Raw genomic sequence first — 14,429 nt, forward strand, 5'->3', positions numbered from 1 at the left:
GTAATATTATGTGCGTGGAGAAAATGGAGATTTAGGCCAGAGACAGACAGGAAACGTGACCATAGCTTTCAGAATTTAGGGTTCTGGAGAATGCACAGGTACAAGCTGCAATGTCATCTGCCTCTCACTCAGAATTAACTGCTTTGGGAACTGCTGAGATGTCCAGACTTCAAACACTTACAACTCAACAAGATTTATTCATGCTATACTTAAAGGAGATCAGAGTATGCTAGCATGTACCAGCGTTCAAGCATTCCACATTCAGTGCGGTCCAGAATCAGGGTGGACTGGAATCAGGGTGGTCTGGAATCAGCATGATCTGGATTCAGGGTGAACTGGAATCAGGGTGGACTGGAATCAGCGCAGTCTGGAATCAGATGGACTGGTCTCAGGGTGTCCAAAATCAGGGCAGACTGGAATCAGCACGGACTATAATCAGGGCAGTCTGAAATCAGCACAGACTATAATCAGGGTGGACTGGAATCAGCATGGACTATAATCAGGGCGGATTGGGATCAGGGCAGATTGGGATCAGGGCAAACTGGAATCAGGGCGAACTGGAATCAGGGCGAACTGGAATCAGGGCGAACTGGAATCAGGGTGGACTGGAATCAGTGAGGAAGGAATCAGTGTGGTCTGGTATCAGGGTCATTTGGAATCAGCATGGTCTGGAATCAGTGTGGACTGGATTCAGGGCAGACTGGAATTAAAACACATTGGAATTAGTGCGGTCCAGAATCAGGGAGGACTTGAATCAGGGTAGTCTGTAAACAGCAGGCTCTTGAATCAGGATGGAATGGAATCAATGTGGACTGGAATCAGGGCGGTCTGGAATCAGGGCGGACTGGAACCAGCACTGACTGGAGTCAGGGTGGTCTGGAATCAGCATGGTCTGGAATCAGGACAGACTGGTCTCAGGATGGCCCGGAATCAGGGCAGTCTGGAATCAGGGTGGACTGGAATCATGATGGATTGGAATCAGGGCAATCTGTAATCAGCGCAGACTGGAATCAGCACAGTCTGTAATCTGGGCAATCTGGTATCAGGGTCATCTGGAATCAGGGTGGTCTGGAATCAGGGAGGACTTGAATCAAAGCAGACTGGAATCAGGGCAGACTGGAATCAGGGAGGTCTGGAATCAGGGAGGTCTGGAAACAGGACGAACTGGAATCAACGTGGTCTGGAAACAGGGTGTTTGGGAATCAGGGAGGAATGTAATCAGTGTGGGTCGGAATCAGCTTGTTCTTGAATCAGGGCAGACTGGAACTAGCGCGGTTTGGAATCAGGGTGGACTGGAATCAGCATGGTCTGGAATCAACACAGTTTAGAATCAGCATGGATTGAAATCTAGGCAGTCTGGAATCAGCACAGACTGGAATCAGGGTGGTCTGGAATCAACTTGGTCTAGAATCAGGACGGACTGGGATCAGTGCGAACTGGAATCACAGCGGTCTGTGAACAACGCGGTCTGGAATCAGGGCGGTCTGGAATCAGTGTGGGCTGGTTCAGCGCAATTTGAAATCAGGGCAGACTAGAATCAGCATGTTCTGGAATCAGCATGGTATGGAATCAGGGTGGTCTGTAATCAGCACTGACTAGTATCGGGGTGAACTGGAATCAGGGCAGTCTGGAATCAGCACAGACTGGAATCAGCGTGGTCTAGAATCAAGACAGACTGGGATCAGTGCGAACCGGAATCAGGGCAGTCTGTGAACAGCGTGGACTGGAATCAGGGCGGTCTGGAATCAGTGTGGGCTGGTTCAGCGCAATTTGAAATCAGGGCGGACTAGAACTGCTCCTCGGATGCTGCCTGAACTGCTGTGCTCTTCCAGCACCACTAATCCAGAATCTGGTTTCCATCTACGGTCATTGTTTTTACCTAGAATCAGCACTGTCTGGAATCAGGGCGGACTGTAACCAGGGTGGTTTGGAGTCAGCATGGACTGGAATCAGCACAGTTTGAAATCAGGGTGGTCTGGAATCAGGGAGGACTGGAATCAACATGGACTGGAATCAGGGTGGTCTGGAATCAGCACAGCCTGGAATCTGTGTGGACTGGAATCAGTGCATTCATTTAATATGGAAATCAGGAGCAATTACATCTCCCATGAGTTGCCAGTGTTTGATATTCTCTTCCCCCAGTGAGTAGCAGAGCCTGGTTTATTGAATCGAGTCCAGCAAGAGTTTGATTATCTTCTTTGATCAACAACAGAATCATGCCTAATGTGGGACATACAGGAACGTGAAGTTAAGGACAACATCAAATCAGCTACAAATCATTGTTGGGGTAGCTGAATGGTTAGCACAGCACCAGGGACCTGGGTTCAATTCCAGCCTCAGGTGACTGTGTGGAGTTTGCACATTCTCCCCGTGTCTGTGTGGGTTTCCTCCGGGTGCTCCAGTTTCCTCCCACAGTCCAAAGTTGTGCAGGTTAGGGTGCATTAACCATGGTAAATGCAGGGTTATGGGGATAGGGTCTGGATTAGATGTTCTTTGGAGGGTTGTTGCAGACTCGATCAGCTGAATGGTGTCTTTCCACACTGCAGGGATTCTGTTGAATGGTAGAACAGGTTCAATGGACTGATTGGCCTACTCCTACATCAATTTCTTTTCTTGTTATCCAGAAGTGCTCTTAAACACGACTGATCAGCCTTCCCACCACCAAATCACTGTGAACTTTTCTTTTAACATTAACCACCACCAGTAAATCACCCATGTAGCCAATCAGAAACTTAGAGCTGCACTAATTTCTTATGACTATTAAAATGTGTTATAACCAGTGGATCTACAACAGAAGATCAGTGATCCGACAACCAACAGATCAGACTGAAGCTCTGAAGTCCTGCCACATCCCGTCATGAATGGTAGTGAACAATAAGACAACTCAGTGGAGGGGAAGGGTCCACAAATCCCAGCATATCAGTACAAAAGATAACGCTAAAGTATTTACAACAATCTATAGCCAGAAGCACTGAAATTCCTACTCACCTCAAAAAAGGAACTGAAGGCATTGTTGCTAAGTCTGCAGATGGCACAAAGACAGATGGAGGGACAGGGAGTGCTGAGGAAGGGGGAGACTACAGGTGGACTTGAACAATATAAGAGAGTGGGCAAAGAAGTGGCAGATGGAATACAGTCGAGAAAAGTGTGAGGTTATTCACTTTTGTAGAAAGAATAGAGGCCTCTTCTAAACAGGAAAAGGTTTTTAAAAATGTATTTATTTTGTGGGATGTGGGCATTGCTGGCTGGCCAGCCTTTACTGCCCATCCGTTGTTGCCCCTTGAGAAGGTGGGGGCGAGCTTCCTTCTTGAACTGCTGCAGTCTGTGTGCTGTAGGTAGATCCACAATGCCCTTAGGGAGGGAATTCCTGGATTCTGACCCAGCGACAGTGAAGGAACGGTGATATATTTCCAAGTCAGGGTGGTGAGGGGCTTGGAAGGGAACTTGAAGGTGGTGATGCTTACATTTATCAAATGCCCTTGTCCTTCCAGATGGAAGTGGTTGTGGGTTTAGAAGGTGCTGTCTGAGGAACTTTGGGTAAATTTCTGCAGTGCATTTGTAGATAGCACAAACTGCTGTTACTGACGTCGGTGGCGGAGGGAGTGGATGCTTATGGATGTAGTGCCAAGCAAATGGGGGCTACCTTGCCCTGGACGATGTTAAGCTTCTTCAGTGCTGTTGGAGCTGCACTCATCCAGGTAGATGGGCAGTATTCCATGACATTCCTGACTTGTGTTCTTGTAGATGGTGGATAGACTTTGAGGAGTCAGAAGGGGAGTTACTCACTAGCCTCTGACCTGCTCTTGTAGCCACTGTGTTTATGTGGTGAGTCCAGTTGAATTTCTGGTCCACGATAACTCCCAGGATGTTGATAGGGGGGAGATTCGGTGATGGCAACACCACTACAGGAAGTGAGGGAAGAGATTACTGCACCTTTGGTGATGATCTTTGTGTCCCCATTGTCCACTGGAGTAGTGCCAGATGATTGGAGGGTGGCAAATGTTATTCTCTTGTTCAAGAAAGGGAATAGGGTTAATCCTAGGAATTATAGACCAGTGTGTCTTACATCTGTGGTGGGCAAATAATTGCAAAAGATTCTGAGAGTCAGGATTTATGATTACTTGGAAAAGCATAGTTTGATTAGAGATAGTCAGCATGGCTCTGTGAGGGACGGGTCATGCCTCAGAAGCCTCATTGAATTCTTTGAGGATGTGACAAAACACATTGATGAAGAAAGTATTCAGCCTGGAGCTCAGTGACTAGTGGTGTTCTGCAGGGATCTGTTCTGGGACCTCTGCTCTTTGTGATTTTTATAAATCACTCGGATGAGAAAGTGGAAAGGTGCTTTAGTAAGTTTATTGATGACACAAAGGTTGGTGGAGTGGTGGATAGCGTGGAGGGCTGCTGTAGGTTGCAATGGGACATTGACAGGATGCAGAGCTGGGCTGAGAAGTGGTAGATGGAGTTCAACCTGGCAAAGTGTGAAGTGATTTATTTTGTAAGGTCGAATTAAAATGCAGAATACAGGGTTAAAGGGAGGATTCTTGGCAGTGTGGAGGGAAAGACGGATCTTGCGGTCCATGTCCTTAGATCCCTCAAAGTTGCCACCCAAGTTGATAGAGTAGTTAAGAGGGTGTATGGTGTGTTGGCTTTTATGAGCTGGAGATTGAGTTTAAGAGCCACGAGGTTATGCTATGGAGCCCTGGTTAGACCACACTTGGAATATCGTGCTCAGTTCTGGTTGTCTCATTATAGGAAGGATTGGGAAGCTTTAGAGAGGGTGCAGAGGAGATTTACCAGGATGCTGCATGGACTGGAGGGGATGTTTTTTGAAATAAGGTTGAGGGAGCTTGGGTTTTTCTCATTAGAGCGAAAAAGGATGAGAGATGACTTTATAGAGGTGTACAAGCTGATGAGGGGCGTAGATGGAGTGGATAGCCAGAGACTTTTCCCCAGGGTGGAAATAGCTATCATGAGGGGGCATAATTTTAAGGTGGCTGGAGAAAGGTTTAGGGGAGATGTTTAGGTTCTTTACATAGAGAGTGGTGGGTGCGTGGAATGCACTGCCAGCAGTGGTGGTAGAGTCTGATACTTAGGGAGATTTCAGCAACTCTTTGATAGGCAGATGGATGAGACTTCAATGAAGGGTCTGTAGGTTAGTCTGATCTTAGTGTAGGTTGAAAGGTTGACACAACATCAAGGGCCGAAGGGCCTGTACTGTTTTATGTTCTATGGCTCTGAATGCCAAGGGCAGGCAATTAGATTGTCTCTTATTGGTGATAGTCATAGCCTGGCATTTGTATGGCATGAATGTTACTTGTTACTTGTCAGCCCAAGGATATTGTCCAGATCTTGTTGCATTTGAACATAGACTGTTTCAGTATCTGAGGAGTCACAAATAGTGCTGAATATTGCATAATCAATCATCGGAGAATATCCCCACTTCTAACCTTATGATAGAGTTGAAGATGGTTTGGCTGAGGACACTACCCTGAGGAACTCCTGCAGAGGTGCCCTGGAGCTGAGATGACTGACCTCCAACCACCACGACCATCTTCCCACGTGCCAGGTATGACCCTTGATATCACGTGGAGTGAATCGAATTGGCTGAAGGCTGGTGTCTGTGATGCTGGGGACCACTGCAGGAGGCTGAGATGGATCATCCACTCAACACTTCAGGCTGAAGGTTGCTGCAAAAGCTTCAGCCTTATCTTTTGCACTGATGTGTGGGCTCTTCCATCATTGAGGATGGGGCTATTTGTGGAGCATCCTCCTCCAGTGAGTTGTTTCATCGTCCATGACCATTCTCAACTGGATGTGGAAGGACTGCAGAGCTTAGATATGATCTATTGGTTGTGGGATCGCTTAGCTCCGTCTGTCACTTGTTACTTGTGTTGTTTGGCATGCAAGTAGTCCTGCTGGATGCTTCACCAGGGTTGATACCTCATTTTCAGGTATGCCTGGTGCTGCTCCTGGCATGCCCTCCTGAACTCTCTAGGAGTTGATCCCCTGGCTTGATGGTAATGGTTGAGTAGGGGACACACAAGGCCATTAGGTTACAGATTGTGCTGGAGTACAGTTCTGCTGCTGTTGACAGCCCACAGTGCCTCATGGATGCCTAGTCCTGAGTTGCTAAATGTGATCGAAGTCTGTCCCATTTAGCAGTGATGGTGCCACATAACATGAAGTCTAAAGTAAAAAAAAGGACATGAAAGTCCTAGTTAAGGATACTCTTCAGATTAGTGTGCAGGTTCAGTTGGCCTTTAGGAAGTCAATACAATGCTAGCATTCATTTCCAGAGGGTTAGAATAAAAGAGCTGAAATATGTCATTAATGCTTTATAAGGCTGTGGTCAGACCGTATTGAGAATACTGTGAGCAGTTTTCGGTCTTGTAACTAAGGAAGCATGAGCTGGTATTGGAGGGGGGATTTGTTATATCACAGTAAGAACACTGTGTGTTGATCTGGAATCCATTAAAGGAGGGATGTGATGTCATTGGCGAGAGGGCTGAGAAAATTTTCCAGGATGTTGCCCAGGGCTGGGAAGTTTCAGTTATGAAGTGAGATTGGACAGACTGTTTTACAGGTGGTTTACAAGAATGATCCCAGGGTTGAAGGGCTTGTCTAATGAGGACTCTGAATCTGTACTTGATGGAAAAGAGAACCGTATTAAAACTTACAGAATAGGGACAGGCCTGGACAGAATGCATGTAGAGAAGATGTTTCAACTAGTAGGACAGATTAGGATCCGACAGCACAGCCTCAGAGTGAAGGGATGACCCTTTAGAACTGAGATGAGAAGGCATTTCTTCAGCTAGAGGTTGGTGAATCATTGCCACAGAGGGTTGTGGAGGCCAATTTATTGAATGTCTTTTAAAACAGAGATAGATAAGTTCTTGATGAGTAAGTGGATGAAGGGTTATGGCGTTGAGAAACATATCAGCCATGATGGAATGGGAGGACAGACTGGTTGGGCCCAATGCCCTAGCTCTGCTCCTATTTCTTATCGCCTTATGATCTCTGTACAACCCCCTAGTCCACGATTATACCTTCCAGTCCTAGATTCTAAGAGAATATAACCTTTCTACATCTACAATGCCTTGTGCCCTAAAAACTCTTGTATGTTTCAATAAGGTCACCTCTAATTCTTCCAAACTGCAACTAAAACTACCCACCTCTCCTCATTAGAGAATGGGCCTAAAACTATCCACAGTATTCCAGCTGATCAGACGAGTGTCTCATCTACTTTTAGGAACACCTCCTGACTTTTATACTCCATTCCCTTTGAAATAAAGGCCAACGTTCCATTTGTCTTCCTTATTATCCACTGAAATGGATGCTAACTTTTTGTGATTTTTTTTTCAAATTAATTTCTGGGATATGGGGGGGGTCAGCATTTATTGCCCTTCCCTAATTGCCAAAAGGACAGCTCAGAGGTATCCACATTGCTGTGGGTCTGGAGTTACATGTAGGCCCAGCCCAGGTCAGGACAGCCGTTTCCTTCCTTGGAGGACATTAGTGAACCGGATGGGTTTTTCCAACAATCGATGATGACTCTCAATTCCAGATTGTTATTGATATCAAGTTCCGCCACCTACCATGGCAGGATTTGAACCTAGGTGCCCAAAACATTACCTCTGTCCCTGGATTAATAGTTCAGCAAAAATACCACAAAATTCAGGCAATGAGAACTCTCAAATCCCTCTGTTTCATAATTTTCTGCAGTCATTTGCTATTTAAGTAATATTCAGCTCCTCTATCTATTCTCCCAAAATGCATAACCTCACATTATCCCACATTATAGTCCAATAGCCAAGTATTAGTCAAATCACTTCACCTGAGCAGCCATCAATTACTAGCTTTCCTGCATGATATCAGTCTTGTGACCAACAGTCTTGTGTCATCCATAAATGTCTTTTTCATTTCCCTTATAATTGTGACCAAAACATTAATATAGAGTTCAGCAAGTAGGGGACTTTGTAATGAATCCAGTGGAAACAGCTGCTCATTTGCAGAAATGCTTGTCAATCATTCAATGTTGTGTCTGGGTCACCACATTCTCCTGCATCCCATGGGCTTATACTGTTATTTTAAAAATCTGCCATTTGGGATTTTGTCGATATCCATGCAGATTACAGCAATCATACTCTTCTCATCAATCTTTCTCTAAAAATTCAATCAAGTTAATCGGGCACAATCTTCAATTAACAAATCCAAGCTGAATGTCCCTGATTATTCCATGCCTTTCTAAGTGACAGTTTACCCAATCATTTAGAAATGATTCCAATAATTTAAACAGTAATTAGAGGATGACAAGGAAAATTTGGCTAATTGGATCTAGAATTGGCTGAGTGGCAGGAAACAGAGGGTGATGGTCGCAGGGTGTTTTTGTGACTGGAAGCCTGTGTCCAGTGGATTCTGCAGGGATCAGTGTTAGGGCCCTTTTGGTTTAGATTACCAAGTTAGACTTCAGTGTAGGAAGGTTGATCAGTAACTTCACAGATGATACAAAAATTGGCAAAATATTAAATAGTGAGGAGCATTACAGAAGTATATAGATGGGTTGATCAGATGGGCTGATCACTCAAATGGCTTTCAATCTAGATACGTGAGAGATGATGCACTTGGGCAGAGCAAACAAGACAAGGGAATACATGATGAATGTTCGGACCCTGGGAAGCACCAAGGATCAGGGGGACCTTGTGAGCATGTCCATCAGTCATGTAAGGTAGCATGACAGTAGATGAAATAGTTAAAATGACATATAGTATATTTGCCTCTACTAGTTGTGGCACTGAGTTCAAGGGCAGGGGGGTGATGCTGGAACTATATAAAATATTGGTTATATCACAGTGAGAACATTGTGTGTTGTTCTGGAATCCATTCAAAGAGGAATATGATGTCACTGGCAAGAGGGCAGAGAAAATTTCCCAGGATGTTGCTCAGGGCTGGGAAGTTTCAGTTATGAAGTGAGATTGGACAGACTGTTTTCCTTAGAGGAGCAGACACTAAGGTGGACATGATTGAGATGTAGAAACGATAAGGGGCATAAACAGGAAGAAACCTTTCCCTTTTGTGCAGGGACCAATGGCCAGGAGGCATAGGTTTAAGGTAAGGGACAGCACGTTCAGAGGGGATGATTAGATTAGATTACTTACAGCGTGGAAACAGGCCCTTCAGCCCAAAAAGTCCACTACGACCTGTCGAAGCGCAACCCACCCAGACCCATTCCCCTACATTTACGCCTTCACCCAACACTATGGACAATTTAGCATGACCAATTCGCCTAACCTGCACATTTTTGGATTGTGGGAGGAAACTGGAGCACCTGGAAGAAACCCACGCAGACACGGGAAGAATGTGCAAACTCCACACAGAGAGTCACCTGAGGCAAGAATTGAACCTGGGTCTCTGGCGCTGTGAGGCAACAGTGCTAACCACTGTTCCACCGTGCCAGGATGTGAGGGATGTGAGAGAACTTTTCCACCAGAGGATGGTGGGAATCTGGAACTCACTGCTTTGAGATAGAAACCCTCATAACATTTAAGAAGTATTTAGATGTGCATTTGCGATGCCAAGGAATACAAGACAATGCAATGGGATTAGAATAGTTAGGTGGTTGTTTTTGACTGGCCAAAATGCAATGGGCTGAAGGGCCTTTTTCTGTGCTGTAGCCCTCTTTAACTCCAGAACTACTAATCAGCACTGAGCAGTCCCTCAGGACTGTCCTCCCCCAGTGGGAATAGGATCATAGTGAGTGATGAGTAGCCTTGAAGTAGAAAATGGTCTACTCCTGATAATTTCTATGACAATGCGGCACTCCCTCAGCACTGACCCTCCGACAGTGCCCACTCCCTCAGCACTGACCCTCCGACAGTACGACGCTCCCTCAGCACTGACCCTCCGGCAGTGCGGCACTCCTTCAGCACTGACCTCCGACAGTGCGGCACTCCCTCAGCACTGACCCTCCGACAGTGCGGCACTCCCTCAGCACTGACCCTCCGACAGTGCGGCACTCCCTCAGCACTGACCCTCCGACAGTGCGGCACTCCCTCAGCACTGACCCTCCGACAGTGCGGCACTCCCTCAGCACTGACCCTCCGACAGTGCGGCACTCCCTCAGCACTGACCCTCCGACAGTGCGGCACTCCCTCAGCACTGACCCTCCGACAGTGCGGCACTTCCTCAGTAATGACCCTCCAACATTGCAGCGCTTCCTGAATACTGCACTGGGATTTTAGTGTGAATTGTGCCTTCACATCCCATGGTGGTGAGGCAGAGAACAGGATCCTGACTCTGGCAATTTTTGTTTTGAGAAAGGTGAGCGCCATCTGGATGGGTCTGAGAACAGAAAGACAAACCTGATTGGTAGCTGCAACTTCAGGAGGGCATTTTAAATGGAGGGGCCATGAGGAGGGAAATTCATTGGTGGGGACTGAGAAACTAAAGGCATGCCTGTCCCTTTAAAATACAATTAACACTCGGCAGCCAAGTGCAAATTAAAAGGAAAAATTCAGAATCAGCAGATTGCAGCAAGAGTCCGTCAGAATTAGGCGGCAGCACTCTCTTTATTACAAGCCATAAAGCTCTAATTTCTTCACAAGCCACCTCGCTAATTACACAGCCAGCGCACTCATTTTATTTTATTACTCGAATTAACAGGAAGTTCAAACCGTGTAAAGCTATTAAGATGTGTGATTAAGCCACATTCAATTAGTTTCTACAAACAATTTAATTGATGTTGCAGATAGGAATTAACAGAAGGTGAACGTGTGAATTACTCGGCTGTCGGAGAGCAATTCAGCCTCCAGTGGCCCCGCGTCAACAATCTCACCAAAAACACAATCCTCTGTTCAAAACTACACTTGATTAGAACCATCAGCAATCTCACGTTTCAGGGATATTCCCTTCCTCTAATCTAAGTTAGGGAGGCAAATTTACAAAAAAAGTGGGATGGTGGCAGTTTCAAGAAAGAGTATATCAGCCTGAGATAGAGACAGAGTGTCACAGTTACAGTGACATTAGAGTCTTGTGTGAGAAGAGAGAGTCAGCCTGTCTGTGTGTGTGTGTGTCTGTGTTTGAGAGAGAGAGTCAGAGTCTAAGCATGTGTGGGTGTGTGACAGTCTGCATGTGGGAATGCAGATGGGTGTTTTTGAAAGTGTATGTGAGGGGGTCCTCATGTGTGTATGCCTGTGTGTGTTTTAGAATTGCACAATTTGGCCTGTACAGAAAGAGGCCCTTCAGCCCAGTTTTGGCACTGCTCATCAAACACCCATCTATTTGAATCTGATTTTCTAACACGTGGCCCATAGCCTTGCATACGTTGCTATTTCAGGTTCAGGAACAGCTTCTTCCCTGCCATTACTGGACTGATGGACTCTGTAACTTCAAAAAATGTTGATCGTGTTAATGTTGATCTGGCTTTGTGTGCCTCCTGTGCAGTGTAATCTGTGCGCCTCACTCTGTCTAAGCACCCTATGCTCTGTGTGTCCTTGCTTACTAAGATCTGCGTGTACTGTTCACTGTACTTAGGTACACGTGACGACAATAAATCAAATAAAATCAAATCAAGCGCTCATCGAAATATTTCTGAAATGTCTCTTTCTCTCGTTATTCTCTAGCCTCTAATCTATTGACAAAATATCTTTGCATTTTCCTTACTCTTACCCACCTGTGCTTTTTCATATTCTCTTTTCATTCTTCTAATTACTTTTTAAGTAACTTTCTGCTCTTTCCATACTCCTCTCATGCATTTGTTTTATTATCTAACCCTCTCCGTCTCCTGGCATCCAGGGCTCTCTCGCCTTGTTGGTGACTCTTTTCACCTTTTACAGAAACAGGCTGCCCCTGCATTCTCACTATTGCCCTTTTGAATGAGTTCCAATGCTCTGGTTTTCCTGTAATTCATAGAGTAATAGAGATGTACAGCATGGAAACGCTTTGGTCTGCCTGAGACCTGTTGGTCTTCCAGAACAAGGAGCTGACCTCAATCGAGTGTTGCAGACTGGCACATTCCAAGGTCCAGGACTATGTGCTGAGGGACGCACTAAAGTTTGGGGCAACTGCTGCCAAGACCCAGTGGGGAAAGACCACTGTCTAAGATCTTTCTACTGAAGTTAAGTGGGGGTCCATTCAGTTATCGGGCCTCACCGGTACCTCAAAAATTTGTAAACATTGTCTTGTACAAGCAAGAAATGCCTTTGCTTTGGTTGTTAGATACAGTCGAACTCCAGTGTTTGTTTGTTTTTTCATAGGCTAATGTACAACCGCTTTAGTGACTATGTATGTATATAAAAATATTGAATGAATAAAGTATATTTTTTGAAGTTAAAAAAGAAAGTGTGTGGGTAGATAGGTGTGTGTTTGTTTCGTGTGGCTGAGGGTATTTTTGAGGGTGTAACGTGAATGTTACTTGGTTGGGTGTGTGTGTGGCAGGGTGGGTTTGTGGGTGAGAGAATGTTTCTAATCACTCACCACATGTAAGCATCACTGTTTGGCCTCGCATTTATTGCCCATCCCTAGTTGGCCTTTGAGAAGGTGGTGGTGAGCTACCTTCCTGAACTGCTGCAGTCCATGTTGACCCATAATGCCCACAGGGAAGGAGTTCCACAATTTTGAGCCAGTGACAGTGAGAGAATGGGGATACATTTCCAAGTCAGGATAGTGAGTGACTTCACAGAATCCCTCCAGCATGGAAACAGGCCCTTCTTTGGCCCAACAAGTCCACACCGACCCTCTGAAGAGTAACCCACCCAGACCCATTCCCTTACCCTATTACTTTACATTTACCTCTGACTAATGCACCTAACCCACACATCTCTGAACACTATTGGCAATTTAGCATGGTCAATTCATCTAACTTGCACATGTTTGGATTGTGGGAAGAAACCGGAGCCCCCAGAGGAAACCCACGCAAACATGGGGAGAATTTGCAAATTCCACACAGACAGTCGCCAGAGGCTGGAATCGAACCCATGTCCCTGGTTCTGTGAGGCAGCAGCGTTAACCACTGAGCCACCGACCTGACGTGGAGGGGAACTTGCAGGGTGTGATGTTCCCCTGTATCTGCTTTGTCCTTCCAGATGGAAGTAGTTGTGGGTTTGGAAGAAGCTGTCTGAGGATCTTTGATGAATTCCTGTGGTGTATCTTGTAGATGGTACACACTGCTGCCACTGAGAGTCTGTGGTGGAGGAAGTGGATGCCTGTGGTTGCAGTGCCAATCAAGTAGGCTGCTTTGTCCTAGATGGTGTTAAGTTTCTTGAGTGTTGTTGGAGCTGGACCCATCCAGCCAAGAGGGCAGGATTCCATCACATTCCTGACTTGTGTCTTGTAGATGGTGGACAGGCTTTAAGTAATCGGGAAGTGAATTACTTGCCTCAGGATTCCTTGCCTCTCATCTGCTTTTGTAGCCTTTGTGTTTATAAAGCACGTCAGTTTGAGTTTCTGGACAATGGTAGCCCCAAGGAGGTTGATAGGGATTCAGTGATGGTAATACATTGAATGCCAAGGGACAATGGTTAGATTGTACCTTAATGGAGATGGTCATTGTCTGGCATTTGTGTGACATTAATGTTACTTGCCACTTGTCAGCCCAAGCCTAGATATTATCCAGATCCTGTTGCATTTGAACGTGGACTCCTTCACTACCTGAAGGGTCGTGAATGGTGCAAACATCTGTGAACGTCCACACTTCTGATCTTATGATGGATGAAGTAGTTGAAGATGGTTGAGCCTAGGACACTACCTTGAGGAACTCCTGTAGAAATGACCTGGAGCTGAGATAACTGATGGATCAATGGTTACCCATTGATTCTTTTGCTAGGATTCCCTGATGCCACACTCAGTCAAATATTGCCTTGATGTCAAGGGCTGTTACTTGTGTGTGTGTGTGTGTGTGTGTGTGTGTGTATGAGAGAGACAAAGTTGGGGGGGGGTGTGCTTGAGTGGTGTCAGTGTATGGGGCTATGGGTGTGATTGTGTTGGTGGGTCAACGTGTGTGGGATGCGTGTGTAGGTCTGTGTGTATGGGTGTGGGGGCTGAATATGTGTGTGGGGGGGTGTGGGTGTGTCTGAGAGGAAGGGACTGCAGGAGAATGGACAGGTGAAGGGGGCTGAATGGATGAGGGAGGTTGGAAAAGAACATGAGTGAGTGAGAGAGGAAGGCGGGGCGAGAGGAAGAGGCCTGGAAAAGAAGACAGGGTGGGTGTGAGATGTAGAGGGAACAAGCAAGGGAGTTAGTAAGAAAGGGTGGATAACAGGTGTGATTGAGTAAACATGAACTGCAGAATCATATAGGATGGAAAAGGCCCTTCAGCCCATAGAATCTGAACTACTAAGCGTACAGTAAATTACCCTAGTCTTGCTTTGCTGACTAGGTCCATAGCCTTGAATGGTATGAGTTCAACAGCTGGTTTCCCTCTATCTCTCTCT

General features: G+C 45.9%; 1 protein-coding gene across 2 annotated transcripts in view; it reads right to left on the bottom strand.

Annotated features, from left to right (window-relative positions):
* The window catches only part of agap3 (ArfGAP with GTPase domain, ankyrin repeat and PH domain 3), a 655,804-nt gene that overhangs the window by 165,079 nt on the left and 476,296 nt on the right, over nucleotides 1-14,429 (bottom strand). The window lies entirely within an intron of this gene.

Source organism: Chiloscyllium punctatum, chromosome 5, assembly GCF_047496795.1.
Source record: "Chiloscyllium punctatum isolate Juve2018m chromosome 5, sChiPun1.3, whole genome shotgun sequence".
NCBI classification, from domain to species: Eukaryota; Metazoa; Chordata; class Chondrichthyes; order Orectolobiformes; family Hemiscylliidae; genus Chiloscyllium; species Chiloscyllium punctatum.